The sequence below is a fragment of the Eriocheir sinensis genome, chromosome 37, assembly GCF_024679095.1.
Source record: "Eriocheir sinensis breed Jianghai 21 chromosome 37, ASM2467909v1, whole genome shotgun sequence".
Classification (NCBI taxonomy): Eukaryota; Metazoa; Arthropoda; class Malacostraca; order Decapoda; family Varunidae; genus Eriocheir; species Eriocheir sinensis.
This window is the reverse complement of record NC_066545.1, coordinates 8819071-8843070: the sequence shown is the minus strand read 5'-3', so window position 1 is coordinate 8843070 and position 24000 is coordinate 8819071. Positions and strand designations below refer to the sequence as shown.

Below are 24000 nucleotides of genomic sequence, written 5' to 3'. Positions count from 1 at the left end.
GTGTGTGTGTGTGTGTGTGTGTGTGTGTGTGTGTGTGTGTGTGTGTGTGTGTGTGTGTGTGTGTGTGTGTGTGTGTGTGTGGAGCAGAAGAAGAGAAGTTTCGTTTCAAAATAACTTTCAAATCGTTACTCTCTCGAAAAACATTTATACTCTCTCTCTCTCTCTCTCTCTCTCTCTCTCTCTCTCTCTCTCTCTCTCTCTCTCTCTCTCTCTCTCTCTCTCTCTCTCTCTCTCTCTCTCTCTCTCTCTCTCTCCCCTCCCCACTCCACACACGTATGTTTTAATCACGCCCATTTTTCGTGGTTAAAGCAGCAGGGAATGGCCGGGCTGGAGGCTTTTACCGAATTGGAGAAAACGGGGAGGAAGAGGAGGAGGGGGAGGAGCAGGAGGAGGAGGAGGAGGAGGAGGAGGAGGAGGAGGAGGAGGAGGAGGAGAAGGAGCAGGAGGAGGGGGGGAAAAGACAAGGTACCTGCCGCTTCCCACTTTCATTTCCATATCGATTCCGCTAAGTGTTTGTGAAAGTTTGTTTTCCTTTTACTCTCACTCGTAGTAGTAGTAGTAGTAGTAGTAGTAGTAGTACAGTAGTAGTAGTAGAAGTAGTGGCCGTGGTAGTAGTACTAGTAGTAGTTTTTATTAGTATATATTTGATTTTTTTTTTTTTTTGGGCTTTGGGAATTTTCTATTATGATGAGAATAATCTTTACAATAATAATAATAATAATAATAATAATAATAATAATAATAATAATGATAAAATACACAAGATTTAAATATTCTCGCCGTTTAAATTAATAAAAAAGAGAAAACATCACATTTATTAAGAAAAAACAATATAATTAATGTGTGCAGCAGCAATATATCTCACCCACGCTATAATTTTTCCCTTTCTTTCGGAGGGCGCACTAATCTATCGGCGCGGCCCATTAGAACATTTTTAGCGAGCCGCAAACAATACACAAGGAATGGTTCACCGCGTACGCCGCCGCGCTAAAATATGTAAAGCCAAGTAAAGCTCCTGATCCCGATAGTAAGTCAGAATTATGAGTGTGTGTGTGTGTGTGTGTGTGTGTGTGTGTGTGTGTGTGTGTGTGTGTGTGTTGAGGGGGGAGGGAGTGGGGCATGTGTACTTGATGGTGTATGATGATTTGTTTTCTTACATTCTTACCTGTATATAACTTGTAAATGACCAGGAAAATACAGGTGTGTGAAGGCATTGGTTGATTGGAAAAGGTGCAAAAAGGTTTATGTATTGAGAGAGGAGTAGAAAAAGAAAGAAAGAAAGAAAAACAAACAGAGAGAAAGAAAAATAAATTAATGAAAGAGAAAGTGAGAAAGAAAGAAAAACAAAGAAAGGAAGAAAGAATGAGGAAAAATGTTAAACTACTTATATATTATTTACCGTTATGGCTAAGAGAGGAGGAAGAATATGGGATGAATATATTAAACCTCTCCTACGTGAAGCACACTATACATATACAGCGGTAGAGAGGGGATTCAGGCCACATAAGTCGACATGTAAATTCCTTATGTCGTCTATGAAAACTTAATGGACAGAGCAGCGGAGGATGCGAGGCTGAGGCCAACAGATAAATCCATTTTACTCCAACCTTTCCCGGGGACATGAAATTTTAAACCACTGTTATTCCGCCCTTCATCCCGGTTTATTAGTCAATCCAAACACACGGACATGCCCAGGTACAAATACACCTGGCACACGAACACGCACGAACCATGTCCTATCTAACCCTTTCTCTCCCTCTCTCCCACCGTCGTTCCTTCTCTTATTTCCTTCCCTTCACCGCCACAAGTAGACGTGCGTGCAGCCGCCCCACACACACATAACCTTTCACACCGCCACCACGGCCACCACCAACACTCCCTTTACCTTAACCACCAAGCCATAGCCACCGAATCCACGACCTGCCCGCCATACCACCAAAGCTACTCCCCTTCTGCAAACTCCCGGCCTGGCTTACGTATGGCTGTACTTGCCTCTCTGGCCTGCACCAAACACCCTTTAACCCGACTAAGCTGCTCATACGCCCGCCCATAACCCTGCCGCCACACAATCCCCTGCCACACCCACCAGCCCGTTACAGCCGCCCATTACACCTTACTATTACTGGGCGAGGGGAAGAGCCTTACCTGTGGCCTGTCTCTTGTTGAATATGCATACTAGGCCGGCAGATACGTAAATTGGCTGGCCCTAGAGAAAGTAAAAGAGTAAGAGAGAGAGAGAGAGAGAGAGAGAGAGAGATGGTTATTAGTCCAGAGTTGTGTGTGAGTTTGCTTCTTCTTTCTTTTTTTTCCTCTTACGTCTGTGTTTGTGTTATTCTATCTTGTACTTCATTTTCCATCTCTCTCTCTCTCTCTCTCTCTCTCTCTCTCTCTCTCTCTCTCTCTATCTCTCTCTCTCTCTCTCTCTCTCTCTCTCTCTCTCTCTCTCTCTCTCTCTCTCTCTCTCTCTCTCTCTCTCTCAAATCCTTTTATCTAAATCTAATAAGAAAAAACTCGTCCATCTGTTTAGGGGAATCAAGGATGAGTCACAGCATTGTTTTGAGTCTAGTCAGGAGCGTTAGTCACAGGGAGGGAGGGAGGGAAGGAAGGAGGGACAGAGAGGAAGGTGAGTAAGGAAGGGGGAGGTAGGGGGAGGGAGGAGGGTTGGCAAGGAAGGAAGGGGAATGAAACGATGAATAATTGAAGGAAGGAAGAATGAGAGATGGAGGAAGGACAGGAAACAAAGGGAAGAAAAGAGGATAGGTGAAGGGAATGAAAAGAAGAAAGGAAGGGCAGAGAATGGAAAAGGGGTGGAGGAAAAGCACGAAACAAAGAAAAGGGAAGGAAAGATGGGAAGAAAGTAAAGGAAGGTCGAAAGAATGATGGAGAAAAGGTAGAAAAAGAGGAGGGGGGATTGAGGAAGAGAATAAAGAGGGATGGAGGAAGAATGAAGAGAGGAAAAAAAAATGCAAAGGAATTGATATATTTTAGTTACTGAGAAAGATTGGAGAAAGACAGACAAATAAAGAGATTGAAGAGGGGAAAAAAATAATGCAAAGGAATTGATATATATTTAGTTACTGAGAAGGATTGGAGAAAGACAGACAAATAAAGAGATAGAGACAGACAGACAGATGGAGTGACAGACAGACTGACCATAGAGACCAACGCAGTAGTATGTAGATGAAAATGGAGCAATTACATTTCTTTTCCCTTTTACATCCTTTGTCCTTAATTGTCCCTGGGCTGAGTTACCACATCACCTGTTGGGGCAGGTAAGAGGGAGGGCCAATTAGAGAACCAGATTCCAACATTAAAGTAACAATTAGTGGAGCTTTCTGGTTGGCCTTCACTTTTTTATGAGGGGCAAGATCTCCGTCCATCTCCGTGTGCTTTTTTGTTCTTTCGAAGGATGAGTGAGATAGAGTGAGATCAGGGACGTTGAAGGAGGATTGGAACAGATGAGGACATGACCAGTGCAGTTGCGGCGCCATGACTTTAGCTTCATCAATCAATCAACAGAGGAAATAATAATGGAAATGTAGTGGAGGAAAAGGTGAAATGTCCTCTCATACGTGTCATGTTTTCTCTTGTCAAATCATTAAAAAAATCTAGATCATGAAATTTTAAGAAAAGAATATTACTTCCCATTATCCTTGCCCATTATTTTGTTGCTCGATCGTTCTTTACAATATTACGTAAGCTTATTTGTGTTCAGTATGCCTCTTCCTCTTTCTCCTCTTTCCCCTCTTTTTCCTCTTCTACTCTTTCTCCTCTTCCCCCTCTTCCCCTTCTTTTTCCTCTTCTTTTCCTTGTCTGTCTTCTTTTTCCCCTATACGGTTCTTCCATGCACTTTTTTTTTCTTATTTGTGTTCAGTATGCCGCCTCCTCTTTCTCCTGTTCCCCCTCTTTTCCCTCTTTTTCCTCTTCTATTCCGTGTCTGTCTTCTTTTTCCCCTATACGGTTCTCCAATGTACTCTTGTTCCTTCTCTTGCTACACCTCTTTTTTTTTTTCTTTTTTTTTCCTCCACCTCCACCTCCTTGTATATCCTCTCCTCTCCTACACTGCTACTCAAAGTGATGTGATATAACTTCTCTCTCTTCTATTCCACTTCATGTCTTCACTTCCTTTTGTCTTCTCGCCCTGCCCTTCGTCCATAATTCCTCCTCTCTCTCCTCCTCTTCCTCTTCCTCTCCCTTCAATATACTGTTTCCCTCGCATTTATTTTCCATTTCCTTCTCTTCCTTGCTCTCATTCTCTTTCCTCCATGCACCTTCTCATTCTTCCTAACCCTTTTCCGCTCTTTTTCCATTCTCTCCCGTTCCTATAATTCTCTTTCCTCCTCCACCTCCTCACTCCTCCTAACCCTTTACCCCTCTTTTCCATTTTCTACCTCTTCTCCTTCTTACCTCTCATTCGTTTCTCCTCCACCTCCTCATTCTTTCTAACCCTATCCACCTCTTTCTTCCTCTCATTCTCTTTCTTAAGCCACCTCTTCATTTTTCATAACCGTTTCTCTCTCTTTCCTCCATTTTCTATCTCTTCCCGTTCCTACCTACCTCATTCTCTTTACTCCTTCTCCTCTTCCTCCTCCTCCTGCTCATGTTTACAGTCCCCGTGGAGCATAAACACCCGTGGGAGGACCGGGGGCAGGGGAGGCACCTCAGCCCCAATATCCCGGGCGGGCATTCCACGTAACACTCTATTGCCTTATTATTTCCCGCCTGCAGGGTAAATAAAGGATCCGGGAGTGCAGGAAAACACCCAAATGTCTTCTTCTTCCTCCTCTTTCCCTTTTCTTTCTTTTTTTCTCTCTGTTTCCGTCTCTGTTTCCATCTGTCTGTCTGGGTAACTCTCTCTCTCTCTCTCTCTCTCTCTCTCTCTCTCTCTCTCTCTGTTATTGAATGTTCACGAGTTCACTTAAAATCCTAATCTTGTGGTTCTGTTTTTGTTTTTTTTATTTATTCTGTTCAATTGACGTGTTATTTCTTTTTCATATTTTTTTCTTCTTTTTTCTCCGGTTGTTTCATATGTGTGTTATTGTTGTTGTTGTTGTTGTTGTTGTTGTTCTTGTTGTTGTTTTTGTGAGTTAGCTATAGGGTCCTAAGTATATTTTTCACCCTATCTGCACATCAATTTTTTCCCATTTTTTCGCTGCTGTTCTTTGTTTTTCTTTATAATTCAATATCTCAAACAGAAGAGTTCCCGGATGTTGCTTCTTCCTTTTTTTCCCTTTTTCTTATACTTTTATTTCATTACTTTCGTCTTCAGGATCCCATCTCCTGTTCAATCCAGGGTCCTGCTTCTGTCGATCATATTTTTTTGCCCTCCAACTGACTGTTCATTTCCGTCAATCATTTTCTGCTTGATTATTTACTTTTAATCACCACGAGTCACTCTTACCCTTCCCAATCCATCTTCTTAAACGTTCCTTCTTCTTTTCTTCACGGCAAAAAGAGACAAACAGACAGACAGATAGACAGAGCAGTGGTTAGCGGGCTTTTTTATCTTCATTTGTTTTTCTGCCCTGAGCTGCTTCCTGTACTGTAAAAAAACAACTAAACAAAACAAAAAAAATAACAAAGTGCCCGTGCCATGCTCATACACAGAAAACGGATACAAACACCACCTCCCTCCATAGACATTCTTCATCGTATCAACACTTCATATGAGTCGTGTTTTGCTCCCTTCGTCGTCTTAATATCGCATCTCTCCCTCCCGTGAAGGCGCTGTAGGAGGCGGGTGTTGTCACGGGTGAAGATGAGATGACAAGGTAGAGGAGAAAAGAAGAGAGAGGAAGGAAGAGGAGAAGATAGAAAATGAAGGAGAGGTAAACCGTGGATCGATCGAAGAGGAGGAGGTGGAGGGGAAGGAGGAATGATGGACGAAGGAATGAGCGATACGACAGAAAGAAGTGGAGACAGAAAATAGAAAACGGAAGAGTACGAGGTGACAGGAAGGTTAGAAAACGGCAGGAAGAGGGAGGAGGAAAGAAAGGGAGAGGAGAAAAAGGAAGAAGGGGGAGGAGGAAAGGGAGAAAGGGAAGCCAGCAGGAGCGGTAGAGATTCCTTTGAAATTGGTTTGTTACGTAGAGAGAGAGAGAGAGAGAGAGAGAGAGAGAGAGAGAGAGAGGCGATATGAGAATGTCTTGGTGTTGTATGTGCAAAAGATGAGTTTTTCTTTTGAGATTTTTTTTTTTTTCTTTTTCCGTTGTGAGCTTATTTGGTACGCGTGGCTTTGTGTGTGTGTGTGTGTGTGTGCGTGTGTGTGTGTGTGTGTGTGTGTGTGTGTGTGTGTGTGTGTGTGTGTGTGTGTTTATCATTCCGAGCTAGTTTTTTTTATTTTTTTTATCTATTCTAGTTTCCTTGTATAGAGGCATTCTCTCTCTCTCTCTCTCTCTCTCTCTCTCTCTCTCTCTCTCTCTCTCTCTCTCTCTCTCTCTCTCTCTCTCTCTCTCTCTCTCTCTCTCTCAACCTCTCACTTTTATGCCTCTCCTCTCCTCCTCTCCCACTCTTCCTTATCTCCTCCTCCCCATCCCCCCTCCCCTCTCTCCTCCATAAATCATCATCACCCCGCACCGCTCCTCTCCTCACGTCTCTCCCGGGAAAGATAAAACACAAACCGTTCATACACTTTCCACGCCATTCACGATAGTTCGCCTCAAAACTTCGAGGAGGTATTTTCATGTTTGCCTCGTTGATTCTTCTTTTTTTACTCAGGCATTTTCGTATGACTTCTTTTTGTGTCTGTTGTTGTTCCTTATTTTCTATTATTGTTGTATTTTCTCTGATTTAAGGTGTAATACTCCTCTTTACCATGTTACATCTCCCCTTTTTTGTTAGTTTTTCCAGTTCTTTTTTTCTTTCTTATTTTTTTGCATTTTACTGATGTGAGGTGTAATATTTTTCTTTAGTATATGAAAGGTATTTAACTGGCTCTTTTTCTTCTTTGTGGTATTCTTTATTAACTCCAATTTTTTATATGCTCAAAGTAATTTTTTTTTTTTGGGGGGGGCACGTGTGGTGTTTTGGGTGCACCTCATTAATCATTTCATCTCCCTTAAAACTGTCTCTTTCCATTTATTTTGTCACTCCCGTATCATTATCTTTGTCTACACACAGAATAATAGTCTAATAATCACTACCGCCGCTCTCCCTCATTACGACCCTCGCCTCTCTTTATGCATCGCCTCCATTGGTATGTTCTTCAAGGTATGGTTTCGTATAGGTAATTATGATCTTCCTTAATTTGTTAACTTAATATTCCGGGGGGCGGGGCGGCACGGCTTATCGCACGTATGGATCTTCGAGGCTCACCTTAACTAATTAGTGAGGGAGGCTTTATCGGTGTGGTTGAACATGTGCTACTGAATAATGCGGTGTGTGTGTGTGTGTGTGTGTGTGTGTGTGTGTGTGTGTGTGTGTGTGTGTGTGTGTGTGTGTGTGTGTGTGTGTGTGTGTGTGTGTAATGGCTCACTTAACGTTCAACTGGCATCATTTACAAATTCATGCGGCGCTCATATGATTTTAATCTTTGTATTTATCATTTCGTGCTGATTTGCGGCTGTATTTTTGAGCCGTGCCTTTTGTTGGGTGGATTTGCATAACAAAGAGTGGCACATTACGCTCAGCTAAATAATAAGCATCAAGACTGGTAGTGGTAGTGGCTGTAGTTGTAGTAGTGGTAGTAGTAGTAGTAGTAGTAGTAGTAGTAGTAGCAGTAGTAGTAGTAGTAGTAGTAGTAGTAGTAGCTGTAGTAGTGGTAGTAGTAGTAGTAGTAGTAGTAGTAGCAGTAGTAGTAGTAGTAGTTGTAGTAGTTGTAGTAGTAGTAGTAGTAGTAGCAGTAGTAGTAGTAGTAGTAGTAGTAGTAGTAGTAGTAGTAGTAGTAGTTATTGTAGTGGTGGTTATAGTAGTAGTAGCATCAGTAGTAATAGTAGTAGAGCAGAGGCAGTATTTTCTATGTGTTGTTTTTGCTGTTGTCGCTGGTGTATTCTATAATAAATAAAGAGAATTTTAAAATCAACGTCATTACGGTACAAATAGATTAGAAGCCTCATTTCAACTTGGGATTATATTTTTTGTGGATTTGTTTTTGCTTCTTGCATGAAAGTTGCAATGAATATAAATGAAAAAGAAATTCTGTATTCTTGTTTCTGTAAAAGATTTTAAAAATGTCTCTTTATGTTTTTTTTTTGTGTGTGTGTATTTTGCGAAATCGGTGTGGTTGTACATGTTTATGTAAAGATTACTTTCAGCTTGAAATAGGATTGTCAGGTACCAGTGAATAAGAACACATCGTCAATTAAAAGGGAAAAAATAAATGATCACAAAAAATGTTGTGAATATAGAGAAATGTGAACTTAAAAAAAACTGTCAACTATTTTTTCGGCAGATATTTTTTTCCGGTGACTCGTTAAGCTTCGTTAGGCGAGGCGTCAGGTCAAGGGTGACGGATGACCTCGTTTGGACGTTTGGCCCAAGACCCGGCGATGAGTGCGTGTGACTGAACTTTTTTTGTGTGTGTGTGGGGGGAGAGGGAGGGAAAGGTTCCACGTGAGCCGGATGTGTGTGTATCTCTCTCTCTCTCTCTCTCTCTCTCTCTCTCTCTCTCTCTCTCTCTCTCTCTCTCTCTCTCTCTCTCTCTCTCTCTCTCTCTCTCTCTCTCTCTCTCTCTCTCTCTCTCTCTCTCTCTCTCTCTCTCTCTCTCTCTCTCTCTCTCTCTCTCTCTCTCTCTCTCTCTCTCTCTCTCTCTCTCTCTCTCTCTCTCTCTCTCTCTCTCTCTCTCTCTCATATATATATATATATATATATATATATATATATATATATATATATATATATATATATATATATATTGTTTTATATGATATTCTTGTTTCCATTTCATGATTTTCCCCCTCGTTTTTTTCTTTACACAGTATTGAGTATCACACATCAAAGCGTTCCTTTTCATCCGCGCAGCGTTACCAAAACTCCAACTATCATATTTCTCTTTCCGCAGTGTTACCAACACCACGAATATTTCTTCTCTTTACAAAGCTGACCACACCCTAACCAGCTCTCCCATCTCTTCAGTGCTACCAACCATCAAGGCAAACATTCTTTCATCAAAACGCCATTTCTCTGTCTTCTGGTATTATTTTTTTTTTTTGCCGAATATACCGTTTCCTCATATTCTTAGTCCTTACATCGCTCTCACCTCCACACCGTTCGTATTTAGGTTCATGACGACTTTTTTTCCTGGATTGGTAAAAAAATGGAAAAATATAAGAGTAAATCGAGTCAATTAAGAAAATTTTCCTCATTTTTCGCCGCCGCGCACCTCGTCAGCGTCTCGTCTTGCCACCCTCAGAGGCAAGTCTTCAGCAAAGCCTCTCTATAATTCCCTGTCGGGCGCTGGCTGTGTACAGAATGCTCTTACAACGGGTTACTCCTGTTCATGGTGTTGTTGTTGTTGCTGTTGGTGGTGGTGGCGGTGGTGGTATTGGGGGTGATGGTGGTGGTGGTGGTGATAGTAGTAGTGGTGGTGGTGGTGGTGGTGGGAGTAGTAGTAGTGGTGGTGGTGGTGTTATGCGTCAGAGCGGCTGTCACGTGGTTGGAAGACTATATAAAGAACAGTAGTCCTCCACACGCCTCTCTCTCTCTCTCTCTCTCTCTCTAAGTTCAACCATATAAACTTAACCTCCGTATTCCAAAGGTGCATACGGATAAAGAAAAAAAAGTTATTTTTCGACCGTGACAGGACTCGAACCTGCAATCTTCGGATCCGAAGTCCGACGCCTTATCCATTAGGCCACACGGTCCTGTGGGTTTGATGTGCCGCCACACCTAGAGACATACCTGTTGTTTTGTTTGTTATCTCGTCAAAGACTATGTACATGGAGTCAGGCATATCCTTTAGCAGTAATTAGCTCGTTATTTTATTGTTTTATCGATTATTTTTTGCCGTGTGTATCGCGGCAGGTGAGGAGAGACTATTAATATATTGCTCCTCTGCTTGTGTTGTATGCGGAGAGACTGAGCAGGAAGAGAATCGACGACGAAGAGACGACAATTAATATGTTCTTTGTATTTTATATTATTATTATTATTTTTTTATTTAAGTGCATCAGTTTACGTTCATGTCGTGAGGAATTCTGTTTCTTCTTTTGTAAAGAGAATAGTACGCAACATTGTGCGTTCCCTTTATAAACATGTTGAGGTTTTTTTCGCGTATGTCGCAACCGGGAACAAGGTGCCAGTAAACAGCTTACTTCCGCATGGCAGGAGCGGCGCAGCAGAGCAGGGGGATACAGTAGGAAAGCAGGGAGGATAAGTAGGAGCAGGGGATGGTGGCTGTAGTGCTCGGGACGGAGGTGGAGGTGCAATTATGACACAGTTATAAAGTTGAAGTGAGGATAGAAATGAGGCGGAGGAGACCAGGTGGAGAAGAGCAAGAGGAAAAGGAAGCGATCATAGTGGTTGTTGTGGTGTTGAGTAGTGTGTTGGAGGTACAGGGGAGGAGACAGTTTGTTGTGGAGCTGCATTGAGGGTGGAGACAAGGTGGAGGAGGTGACCATGCAGGGAAAGTCATGGAGATACAGATTGTGACACAGTTTGTGTTGCTGCTGTGAAGCAAGACCTAGGACCTAAGTGTTGTGGCAGGATGATGAACAAAGAGAGGGAGGAGGAGGAGGAGGTGTTGAAGATAGCGGTGGTAGTGGTGGTGGTGGTCGATTTGGTATTAAGGTGAGTGACGGTCCCACAGGTAAGGCTACACTTTGCTCCAATGTTCTAGTGATAGTGGTGATGGTTACTGTCGTGTACACATACTTGCACACACGCACACAGACACACACACTCGCAGCATACGCGCACACATCCATACATGCATGCACGCACTCGTTGTGATGCATGCTGTGCGCGGTGAAACACACTCATTTTATGCATTTATACACACATTAAAAAACGTACATACCAGAAGGTGCACACGGTGAATACATACATGAGTACGTCGGTGTTAAAATGTTTTTGCAAGAGAGGCAGGCAAAGTCAGTTTTTCTCTCTCTCTCTCTCTCTCTCTCTCTCTCTCTCTCTCTCTCTCTCTCTCTCTCTCTCTCTCTCTCTCTCTCTCTCTCTCTCTCTCTCTCTCTCTCTCTCTCTCTCTCTCTCTCTCTCTCGCCAGGTAATCGCACAATTCAGGTATTAATCAGCGCCGGAATACCTGTCGTGCAAATAGGGGATCCAACCAAGGCCTTGATCTAACTCCATCCAGCGCGCCAGGTCAGGGAATTACGTGTGGCAGCGTATAGCAGATGACCCACTTTGTTATTCCTCCCCTGCGTCCATACCTGCTTACCTCACGCGCACCTGCCCCGTATCGTACCTGACTCCTGCTTCTTCATTACCTGTGCCTATACCTGTTCATTCTCCCCCTCTTTTCTTTAGCTCTTGTGTTTTCATTTCTGGCCTCCTCTTTCACGCTTTTTTCCCCCTTTTTAGCATTAATTACGTTTTTTTTCTCATCCGCCATATCCTTTTTCCTTACTTTATGTCACCCCTCCGTATTTATGTATTTCTCTTACCTAATTACTGAAGCTGCCTGTATCTTACCATCATTCTTATTGTCAGGATCATTTACCTTCTCTATCATTCCAAGTGTCACCTGTATCATCCTTACCTGACACTCTTGCCCATTATGATGAATTCCACGGTAGTATCAGTTCCACCTCCTGTTCAGTCATTCAGTACAGTATGCCTATCATGCTGTCCCCTACCTGACCGTCCCTTCCCTTAACCCATCCATTAGCACATTCCAACAGACACTTCTTCCGAAATTGACCTCTCTTTTGGCCACTCATTCTCTTTTCTTTCATGGGAGCAATTTCTAGAGGGCTTTTATGTTCATATATTTGCTTTTTGGCCCTTTACCTGCCCTCCTCGCTGTAAAAATCATTAATTAAAGTTTCTCTGTTCTCCCGTGCACTCTGTCTCTTTATCCACCTCTTTTTTTTTGTAGTGGAAGGGAGGTAAGCTCTTATATATTGGAGCGTCTTCACTTGCACCACTTACCTGCTTCACGGCCAAGGACTCACCTGACCACTTGAGGCTGACCTGGTTTTTGAAGGTGACTGACTCCCACGGTGTTTATACCTGTTTGCTTCTCGTTCCTTCAGTGTTTTTGTGAGTGTGCTTGTTTTATGGGCGTATTCATTATCCGGTGGTAATCACGGTATTTATCGATTGTACTACAATGTTTCGATGTGTACTTAGACCGTTCATTGAGTTTTTATTGTCATCCTTTGGTATTTTAAGAGAGAGAGAGAGAGAGAGAGAGAGAGAGAGAGAGAGAGAGAGAGAGAGAGAGACTTATTTAGCTCGGAGTAAATTCAGCCTACTGTGTTTCACTTTAAAAAACCTTTATTGCATTCATCTCATACAAAAGTTATAATGAAGAGCGATGGTTTTAATTGATTCATAGTCAGGAACCAAAGGGCAACAATGAAGCCACGAAAGAATAGTAGCGATTGTTGTAGTTGTAGTAGTAGTAGCAGTAGTAGTTGTAGTAGTAGTAGTTGTAGTAGTAGCAATATTAGTAGTAGCAGTAGCAGTGGCAGCGTTAGTAGTAAGATAAAAGGAAGTAGTGTCAAATGAAGAAAGGGAAAAGAGTTATACCCGAAAGAAAATCAGTGAGAGAGAGAGAGAGAGAGAGAGAGAGAGAGAGAGCAGGGGGGAGAGAAAGAGAGAATCAAGCAGGCAGAGAGGCAGGCAGGCAGGCAAGCAGCGAGGTAGGTACAGACCCCTGCCCGGCCTCCCTCCATTATAGTGCTGTTAAATATGACTTAATTAATCGCCACCAGTCAGGCCCTCGATCACCTCCCAGTCTCCTCGCCTGTCATCCAGAGCGGCTAATCGAAGACTTACCCGGGGGAAGGAGCCTTTTATATTGTGACTCAAATACAATAAGTCTTCTGCAAGCACATTAATCAGCCCTGACTCCGCTGGGCACTTGAACTAAAGGCTTTGGGAGGGCCGAGAGAGGGAAAGAGAGGGACGTGGTGTGTCAGTGTGTTTCGTTCTTGTCTGGTTGAAGTTCGCGGTCAGCATTCTCAGACGCTTTCGCTTCTCACATCACCTGCTTCCAAAGGACAAAAAGGAGATCAGTCTGGTTCTAATGGGCCTTTTTACGTTCATGGTGAGATGAGAAGAGTCAGGCTACCGGAAGGGCCATAAAACTACTCCCGGAGATGTCCAGCACTCCTACGAAAGCCTTTTTAAATGTAAGGTTGGGCGTCGGAGTGTGTAAGAATATGACCCCGGGTTGAGGTTGGTCGATGCGTTGCGGGATGCAGATTAAGGCGAGGGCGGTAATTACTACACCTGCGCAGCCTCCTGTGTTAATGGTTAATTATTTGTCTTTTGAGGTGACTTCGGACGTGGAGGAGTAGGAGGAGGAAGTGACCCTTTCCTCTCTTGCTTCTGTTACGGTTGTTGCTCTCTGCCTGTCTGTCTGTCTGTGTGTATGTATGTATGTATCTCTATCGACCCTTTACTTTATACTTTCTGGTACGGTTGTTGTTCTCTTTCTGTCTGTCTCTATGTATGTATGTTTGTATGATTCTCTCTCTCTCTCTCTCTCTCTCTCTCTCTCTCTCTCTCTCTCTCTCTCTCTCTCTCTCTCTCTCTCTCTCTCTCTCTCTCTCTCTCTCTCTCTCTCTCTCTCTCCCCATCCCCCCCTCGGGTCGTCCACCTCCGTTCTAAGAAGCGTAACATTATGGCACACTTGTGTTACCAAAAGCATCTTCACATTTATTTCATTAAACTCGGTATCAAAGGCAAACATTTTAAACTTTTTTTTTTTCGCCCGCGCAGCAAGAATATTGACTCGATAAACATTTATGAAACTCAGCGCGGGGAAATTGTTTTGGGGAAGGAAACTTTTACATAAATGGCAACCAAGGAAATCTTTAGTAATGATAAAATAATGAGCTGTTAGTTAGTGAGATATCTAGGCTTAATAGGGTGGATTGAAATGTAGAAAAATCGAGAAACAAAATACAAATCATCTGCAAAATAAATTCGGCTTAAATAAAAGATGACTATATTAAAGAAAAAAAGTGGGAATCTTTAGACCAAACACCAGAAACTCGGAAACTCACAGAATCCATAAACTGACCCAAAAATATACGACTAAGTAATAAGCAGTTTGAGGAGCACCCGCTGTCTGCCGTAAGCAGGTGAGGGGGAGGAGGGGGATCTGAACCACCTGCTTTACCTGCCGGGCCTCCATCAGCGCACCTGTATAGCAAACAGATTCAATTAGCAGATGGTAATTGCAGAGAGAGAGAGAGAGAGAGAGAGAGAGAGAGAGAGAGAGAGAGAGAGAGAGAGAGAGAGAGAGAGAGAGAGAGAGATAGGCAAAGAAATACAGACAGACACCGGAAGACATAATGAGAGCGTGTGTGTCTGTGTGCAAGAAAGATACAGACAGACAGAGAAGAGAAGGGAAGAGAGAGAAAGAGGGACAGAGACACAGACAAACAGAGACGAAAAATATATACACTTTAAAATTCTTCCTTTTGTCGATTTAGATTTTAATTTTCCGATCCGACACACTCGCGTAATGAGGCTTCGAGGGAGGGTGTGGCGCCGGGCAGGTATATGTAGCGCCGGTGTGCAAAGGTGCGTTTAATTAAGGGATTCCTGGAGACCTGAGACGCTGGAGAGAGAGAGAGAGAGAGAGAGAGGTAAAGTTATATTTATTCGCGTCCTTAATTGAATCATCTTATTATGCCCGGTAGGTCTTTGCATTCCGTACTCTGCTTTATAACTTTTTTTTGCTAATTGACAACTCTTTTAATGAATCTCTCTCTCTCTCTCTCTCTCTCTCTCTCTCTCTCTCTCTCTCTCTCTCATACACACACACACACGCATACACTGATGAAATAATTAAGTGTGTGTGTCTGTACTTTTGTGTGTTAAAAACGTTCCCCTAAACAGCCACTCACAACTTTGCATTGTTGAAAAAGAAAGACAAGTTCTCTCATGGAAACTCGGGTATATCTTCGTTCAAGTTTTTGCATGCACCAGATTTTTTATTATTATTATTATTATTATTATTATTATTATTATTATTATTATTATTATTATTATTATTATTATTATTATTATTATTATTATTATTATTATTATTATTATTATCATTATTATGTACATCGGTTGAGATTTTCCTGCTTTTTTCCTTCGAGCGTCAAGGTTATATGCAATTAGTTTTTATTTGGTAATTCATGTCGTTAAATATCAATAACTTTAGCTGTATATATGTGTAAACGCTAACACATATATACAAATTTACACTATCCATGACTATCTTACATATATCCACATACATACATATTTAGACATACATACATGCATACATATAAATCCATATATACAAAGATACGTAAACACATACACATATACATACATACATACATACGCGCTACAGCTATGACTTATCCCGACTCCGATGAGCTGACGGCTTTATTTAGACAGGAAAAGCAGTAACTGTCAGGGGAACATGATATCTATATAAGGAAGCTTGTGGTAGCGGAAGCAGGAGGAGGAGGAGGAGCACGATAAGAAGGGAAGACAGTAGGAGGAACAGGAAGAATAAGATTATGAACGAGGAAGAAGAGGAGGAGGAACAGGTAGAGAAAAAGACGAAGAGGGGAGAATGGCAATCAGGTATTAGTAGTAGCATTAAGGAGACAGGGAAGATGGAAGATGAGGGAATGTATTTCTTGCTTTTACCTTCCCGTTTTCCTTGTTTTCTTCGTTACCTGTATTTACCTGGGCGAAGATAAGGCACACCCACGAAGTATAATTGTTTCTGGCGATATCAAATGGAGCGAAATACGAGGAGGAAAAATTAAATCAGATGAGAGAGAGAGAGAGAGAGAGAGAGAGAGAGATTCACACTCAAATGAAGCAAGTCTCAATTACACTCCAACATTCAATCAAAGTCGACCCTGCCCTGTCTCCTCCCTGCGATTCCCTGACTTTCTTTTGGAGGAGGAGGAGGAGGAGGAGGAGGAGGAGGAGGAGGAGAAGAAGGAGGAGGAGTAAGAAGAACACACACACACACACACACTGGGAGGCTTTAATTCCAGGCGGACGGTGATTCTCAAAGGCAGTGGCGATTAGGGGTTAGGAGGAGGAGGAAGAAGAGGAGAGGAGGAGGAGGAGGAGGAGGAGGAGAAGAAGTACACACGCAGCTGATTTACTCTTCGTATCTCGCATGTCGATGGAAGTGATGTGTAGTGAACCCTTTTGTCATGCGTAAAGAAGGCAGTAGCAGAGAGAGAGAGAGAGAGAGAGAGAGAGAGAGAGAGAGAGAGAGAGAGAGAGAGAGAGAGAGAGAGAGAGAGAGAGGGGGGGGTGGTGAGGGAGTATTGAGTGTTTTGTTACAGTTGATTGCTGTTGTTACGTTTATCTTTTTTTCTTAGGGGGGGGTGGGGGGAGTGAAGAAAGCTTGGTCTTATTCCCAGTGTCTCATCCTGTTCTCATCGTTCTGTTCATTCACCCCCGTCCTCCTCCGCCTCCTTCTTTAGCGTACGGAAGTAACTGCATCAAGTAGTATACAAATTAAATTTTCCTTCTATTACATGTCATACTTCATGGGATTTTCTTTTTTTCATCTTTGCTGGACCGTTATTTGTTGCTGCTTCCTGTTGGCTTTGATTATCGGTTTGTTGTACCTGTTTGGCGGTACAATCACTCTACTTCTTAAACGGAACGAGGAAGAAGATTAAGACAGACATAAAGCCACATACACACACATATACAAACAACTGTCAACTTTAATATCGTATAAATCATAGTATTTTCTCTGATAGTACTGCAAGAACTACTACTTCTTCTATAACAACTACTACTACTTCTACTACTACTACTATTACCCCAACCATTCACCGTTCCTACAACCACCACCACCACCACCACCTCCTGCACCCAACAAACCAATCAAACAAAACATCTTAATCACCCCCAAAACACACACACACCAACAACCACACCATAACAACACACACCTAACCACCCCAACAACCAACCCTCCCGGCCACCACACACCCGAGCACCCCGTCGCCAGAGTCACCAAGCCCGGCCCCTGCGGTACCCCTCCTCCTCCATCGGCATCTCGGGGGACACTGGCGCCCTGTTCCCGCCAGAAGCATTTTCCTCGCGACGGGATAATGACGCGCCTTGTATGCTGCGTGGGCCTCGAGGAGTGGGAGGGAGGGGGAAGGGAGAGAAAAAGGGGTGAGGGGAACTTCAGGAGCAGGAGGGGGAGGCTGGAAAACGAGACAGGGAAAGGGGAGGGGAGCGCTGGGTTACTGGGGGAGGAAGTTGAAGGGCGGGAGGGGGAGAAGAAGGAGGAGGAGGAAGAGGAAGCTGGGGGACGAGAGACAGGAAAGGGGGAGTGAGGGAGTCGGGATCTGGGTTACTGGGGAGGGGGGGGGGGGAAGATAAGGTATTGCAGATTGATAAAGAGAGGTAGTGGGACAACTGAGGAGGAAGGAGGAGGGGGAAGATAATGAAGGTAGAAGGAGGAGGAGGAGGAGGGACGATAAGGTATTGGTGGTTGATCGGGAGAGATGGTGGGAGGATTAAAGGATGGAGGCGGCTGGGAGGGAGATGTTGGAGGGGCAGGTAATGAATGTGGAAGGAGGAGGAGGAGGAGGACCAGGAGGGGGAAGAAGAGTAGGGTCAGCAAACCAGCACTAACAAGCCTACACGATACAGCCACTATTTTCCTTTACACTTCTCCTCCTTGTCATTCCCTTGTATCTCTATCGGTCGCCTGCTTCCCTTTCACCTCGCCGCTCATTAGTAGGCAGGTGAGCAGGTGAGGGCGCTGTATAGACGTATGGAAGGGTCGTACGGAGGAGGTAGCGGGTAGGTTTGTTAACGTTAGTGGCTATAGACGCCTTATTGTTGTTAGTTAGTGTTGTTTGTGTTAGTGTAAATGAGTGTTAAGTATGTGGTTTTAGCAAGGAGCTGGAAGAGAAGGAATTATTAAGTGCTTCTAAGTGTTATTTGATGCAGGTTTATTAACGTTAGTGGAGATTGACGTCATTTTCTTGTTAGTTTGTAAGTGAAGAATGTCAAATGTGTAGTTTTGTCAAGGAGGTGAAGGAGAATGAATTATAAAGTGTCTCTAAGTGTCAGTTGATGTAAGTTTGTTAACGTTAGCGGATGTAGAGGATACGTTGTTGTCAGTTTGTAAGTGTATATAAATGTTAAGTGTGTAGTTTTACCAAGGAGGTGAAGAAGGCTGAATTATAGTGTCTGTAAGTACCAGTTGATGCAGGTAGAACATGGTGTTATATAGATACTGAAGAACTAAAGGAGAGGAACAGGAGAGAAACAAGTGCTGATAGATTTTTAAGGAGGGCGCAAACTGAGGTGTTGACAGTAACAAATTAAGAGCAAATGGACAAGAGATAAACAAACGCAGAAAGGGTGATGAACGTTCTTGGATGTAATAGATAGAATGTTAAACGCTACAATAGGGAAGTGCTTACCTTACGCAGACGCTTGTAAACCTAGAGAGTTAAATTTAGAAGCAGACGTTGTTAGATTTGTTTAGCGTGCAACACCTGAGGTAATTTAGTGCTGAACTGCGGGCTATTTTTATCCTTTTTTTTTGTTTGTTTTTTTGCCTTGATACGCCTCCTTTACTGTAAAAAAGAAAGCATATGATAACCAAAACATGTCATTGGTTAGGCATTTTTATCCTCAAATAGGTACATTCAGAAATTATTGAGGCAGGTGAACGAAATAGGAAAGAAAAAACACTATACATACCTTTACTTACCTGTAACCTGTAGTGTAAAAAAAAGTATGCGTACCATAACTTACCTGTAACCTGTACTGTACCTGTCCCTCTTAAAGTGTACAGTGTTTACGTAGGCGGCAGGTTTTTTTTTCTTGTCAACCACCATAATTTCGGGTAGTTGGCGCACTTCAGAAAACAAAAAAAAGTTCGAGCAATTGTCTTCAGTCTCAGGATAAAAAAGCGAGCGGGGGAAAAAAAAAAGCAAAACTGGGCATCATTCCGCGAGGTAATTTTCCCCGCACAAAAGTTATAATGACGCTGGAAAAAGTCTATGGAAATTTTACCCCACTTATCAGCGTGGCCCGTGTGTGTGTGTGTGTGTGTGTGTGTGTGTGTGTGTGTGTGTAATGGCAGGTGGGTGATTCAATGGCGTGTATTGTCAACTTTTTTTTTGTAAGTGGCTTTTTCCTTCCAAATTTTCCAGTTAAGTAATTGGAATGGTTATGGGGAGCCTGGGAAATCAAAATGCTAGTCGCCGTTTCTGTGTGGATTTTATTTATTTGTATTGCCTTTTGCTTGCTCTACTTTTATTTCTATTTTCTCTAAGTCAGCAATTGTCGTTATTCATTTACTGCTGTCTTTTAATTAGTCTCTCTTTCTATCTATCTCTAAATGGAGGTCAGATAGATTTTGCTCGTCCCTTCTACACATAGTTATTCTTCTTTACATCTTTCAATTTACTTATTCTCTCTCTCTCTCTCTCTCTCTCTCTCTCTCTCTCTCTCTCTCTCTCTCTCTCTCTTGCTCTCGCTCTCCTGCTCGCTCTCTCACACACTCCTTTCCTCTCTCTCCCACTCGCGCTCTCTCCATTCCCCCAGTTTATCACAGGGGAACGCTGAGCTAGGATAAAATGTAGACTCACGATTGCCAATATTAAGGCCGGGGAAGGTGGGGCGGGACGAACAGAAAGGCAATACGGCTTAGCAACGCGGGGAGGGAGGGCGAGAAAAATGCTGCGATAAAGTATTGGGCGAGGCAAGGAAGATGTGAACGAATGGACAGGGCGAAGGAGAATGGATAAAGGCGCGGGAGCAGGTTAGATAATTAAAAGGAAAGAGGAGGATGGGAGAGAGAGAGAGAGAGAGAGAGAGAGAGAGAGAGAGAGAGAGAGAGATTGTTGTACCTTCGAAAATAAAAGTAGAGGAGAAAGTTAAAGGGGTTCCATTCGTTTAAAGCTAAAAAAAAAAATAGGAAAGATACAAAGAGGGAAAAGAAGCGAGGAAAGAGAAAGAAATGCTGGAATAATTGAAGAGAGTGTATGTAGGAAATTGAATAATGGAGAGTGGAAATTGCAAAGAGTTATAGAAAAGAAGAGAGTGAGAGAGAACGAAAGAAAGAAAGAAAAAAAAGATGGAAAAGAGGAGAGAGTGAGAGAGAACGAAAGACAGAAAATAAAGAAGGGAGAAAGAGAGAAAGACTGAGAGAATGAAAGGAGCAGGATTAACCAGTGGAAAAGCATCAATAAAAGTAGAAAAAACGAAAACAAAACAAAATAATTAATCGTTTAACTGGACATCATTTGTTTTACCTAATTCCTCTTACAATAAAATGCATACATAATTCATGAACGCTATCTTTGTTTTTTTCGTTATTTTTTTCCATAGTTTTTTTTCATCGATAACGCAGAACAAAACTCTATATTCTAATTTGCTCTCATTAAGCCTCGCGTCGTTTATCAGGAGACCGTTGGTGTCTGTCTGTTTCCTGCGGCTCCTGAATGAAACAGAAAACAACGGCGACTCTCATTAAGTAGTTTTTTTTCTTTACTTCCTGTTCGCCAATTGTTTTCCCGCCTTGGAGCTGGAGAGGAAATGTAGGAATGGTAAAAAAAAAAAAAAAAACCCGCTCGAATAATGACTGTATTGAAAGATATTGATTGTGGTGTGGAAATTGAGGTGGACGTTGATATATTGTGTTACTGTAATGTTAGTTTTTTTTTTTTGGTTGTTGTTGTTAATGGTGTCGTGTTTTTGTTTTCATTAGTATTACTGTGTGTTTCTTGTAGTTGTTGTTGTTGTTGTTGTTCTTCTTCTTCTTCCTCTTCTTCTTCGTATATATAAAGCAAAATATCCTCATCGGTCAGTCGTTTGTAGAAAAAATAAAACCTGGAGACCCAACTGCAAAATACGCTGGACAATCTTCTCTCTCTCTCTCTCTCTCTCTCTCTCTCTCTCTCTCTCTCTCTCTCTCTCTCTCTCTCTCTCTCTCTCTCTCTCTCTCTCTCTCTCTCTCTCTCTCTCTCTCTCTCTCTCTCTCTCTCTCTCTCTCTCTCTCTCTCTCTCTCTCTCTCTCTCTCTCTCTCTCTCTCTCTCTCTCTCTCTCTCTGACAAAAAATATCTACCAGACTAAAAAAACGTGATTCGCATCTCAGAAAAGAAAGGAACAGAATTAAAAAAAAATAAGAAAGGCGAATTTTCCTTGACTATCAATAAAAGTCACATGGTCATGTTTTGAAGGAGGAGGAGGAGGAGGAGGAGGAGGAGGAACATGAACAAGTACAAGAAAAACAAGTAAAAAAAGAAAAAAAAAAGAAGAAAAGTACAATGATCAGAGAAACAGAAGGTGAACGCAACAACCGCAACACCAGAGAAAAAAGAAAGAAAAAAGAAAAGAAAAAAAAAAGAAATTGAAGACCAGAAAAAAAGTAGACACCCCGATTAATCCCCAGTGAAAATATGCCAAATACCCGAAGCGATGCAGACCGGAACGGAGGCTTATCAGGAAGATTCGTCATTAGAATTATCAAGTAGTGTAAGAGATAAGGGAACACAATGCATCTGTCCTTAACGAGAGGGAGAGAGGAGGGGAGAAGGAGGGAGATTAAGGGAGACTACATGTGTTGGGCAGGTAGAGAGAGAGAGAGGGAGAGAGAGAGAAGCGGGATAGACAGACTGACAAACGGACGGAGACACAGACAGGCAGACGGACAGCGCGAAGGAGACGAAGAACGAGCTTCCTATCAATGAGTCCCAGGGCGGGCGAGTGAGCGGTGTACCTGACAAGTTACCCAATATTTGCCTCCCTCTGTCGTCGGCTGAGCGATACCGAGGGCTGCGCGGACACCGACCGACCAAACACTTCACCTACAGACCCACCTGAGCGGCCGGCACGTGGTCCTGCCCCTCCTGCCCCTCCCTCCCCTTACCTGCCCGCCGCCCACCTGAGCTAAGCTAGGGACGGGAAGGGACGGACATGGACTCTGTGTTCTCTGTGTTTGTCCTTGTTTTGGAGGGTGGACGAGGGATTGTTGTTCTGTTTTGTTGTTTGTTTTCTTCTTTGTTTGTTTGAAGTAAAGGGAGGAATGGGTGGTGTGGGTTAAATGTTGCGATGTGCTTGTGTAAGTCTTGTTGTTTGTTTACTTATGAAAAACGATAACTAATGGTCTTAAATAAGTACTCTGATTGCTTTTGTTAGTATTTGTGTGGGGGGTTGTTATTGGTGTGTGTGTGTGTGTGTGTGTGTGTGTGTGTGTGTGTGTCGCATTTACTCTATCTGTGTTGTTGTTTTCACCGTGATACGAACATTACCCACGTAAAAAAAAAATAGTCGAACTGTGGAGGAAAAAATAGAAGTAAACGCCCCCATTTAAAAGAAATCAAAAGCAAAAGTTCCAAAAAATCCTATTGAGATGATGATTGGCGTTTGGGGGAAAATTTAGGATGGGGCCACGCGGGTTTTGATATTTATTTTGCTCTTTTTTTACAGGAAAGCGATCGGATGGAAGAAGTCAGCGGTGTATGAGATGATGATATGTAAGTAAGCACAATTTATATTACTTTATATAGTGGTTTACTTTATCTCTATCTTTACAGAAATAAAGGCTATTTAGAAGATGCTGTATATTCCGTAGTATTTTTTGTATGTATATTTTTTGTGTTGGAAAGAAAACCAAATCTATCGTACGGTAATGAATTGAAATACAATGACAGAAAACTAAATCTATCGTATGGTAATGAATTTAAATACAAGGATAGACAACCAAATCTATCGTACGGTAATAAATTTAGATATAATGATCACTTCCCTTGCATTATATCGTACGAGCAGTTACATCCCCAAAAACGAAAAATCAAAAAAACAATCTTGTATAATGCAGTAATTAGTAAATGTTAAGTGACTTCTACAGCAACAAAAACAATAACCACAACAACAGCAGCCACCAACCACAGTCACTAACAACTTTGAACTCGACTTGCTTGACCTTGAAGGGGAGAGAGAGAGATAGCGAGAGAGAGAAAGGCAGACGAACGAGGAAGAAGGAGGAGGAGGAGGAGGCCAGAGAACAAGGCGACGCATGCACCATTTTTACATTCCTCGTGTTCCGCCGGCGCTGCGTGACTTGATAAATGACTCCCGCGGCTCCAAATCATTATTGGGAACCAGTCTTGGAGTTTGTAGTCATTTGTTACCTTTGATACCCAGCCTGTACGACCACCTCTCCGCGCTCTTGCTCTTGGGCGAGGCTGCGGACAACTGGATGGCTGGCGCTGAGGCGGGAGAAGGCTAAGGCGAAGGTGGAGAGACTGGGGGTCCTATTATAAGAAATTTCGCCGCCCAAGAACACATATTTGACAAGGATTTCGTAGGAGTTGTGGGCATATCCAGGAGAAGTTATATGACCCTATGGCAGTTTGACCCTTCTTCTGTACCGTGAACCTGAAGAAACACTCATTATAACCCGACTGACCCCCTCTTTGGCCTTTAGAAATAGCTGATGTGAGAAGCGAAACTGTCTTATAATACCGACCTGGGCGTCGTATGTAGTGATGGAAGGTAAAGGTAATGTTGGGGCCTACCTACGCTATTGCTGCGGGTATGAAAGGATAAGTTCGTCGTTGTGTAGTGGATGAAAGGATGGTTTTCTCGGGGCTGTGGATGAAATGAAGCGGTCACGTGATGGAACGAAGTTTATAAATGAATTGGAAAGGAGAATACATAGGATAATAATGAGAAAATAAGAGAAAGATGGGGAGAAGGGTGATGCTGGAAGAAAAGGACCAAGGGGGAGATTATGTTGGGAGTACTGGAGAGGAACGAGGTGGAGAATGGTGGATAGGTCGAAAGCAGTTGAAAGGTGGAAGTGATGCTGGGAAGAAGGGAGATATGGAGGAGGAGGAGGAGGAGGCAGGTGACGATGGAGT

At 42.8% G+C, this 24000-nt stretch overlaps 1 long non-coding RNA gene and 1 other non-coding gene across 2 annotated transcripts in view; one reads left to right on the top strand and one right to left on the bottom strand.

The window, feature by feature from the left end:
- LOC127008444 (uncharacterized) overlaps positions 1-24000 on the top strand; it is a 200461-nt gene that overhangs the window by 146704 nt on the left and 29757 nt on the right. The window contains exon 3 of the long non-coding RNA XR_007761088.1: positions 22565-22611. This is a non-coding gene — a long non-coding RNA (uncharacterized LOC127008444). The remainder of the gene's footprint in view (positions 1-22564; positions 22612-24000) is intronic.
- Trnar-ucg (transfer RNA arginine (anticodon UCG)) lies at positions 9728-9800 on the bottom strand. Its single transcript has one exon. It is a non-coding gene; the product is annotated as a tRNA-Arg (tRNA).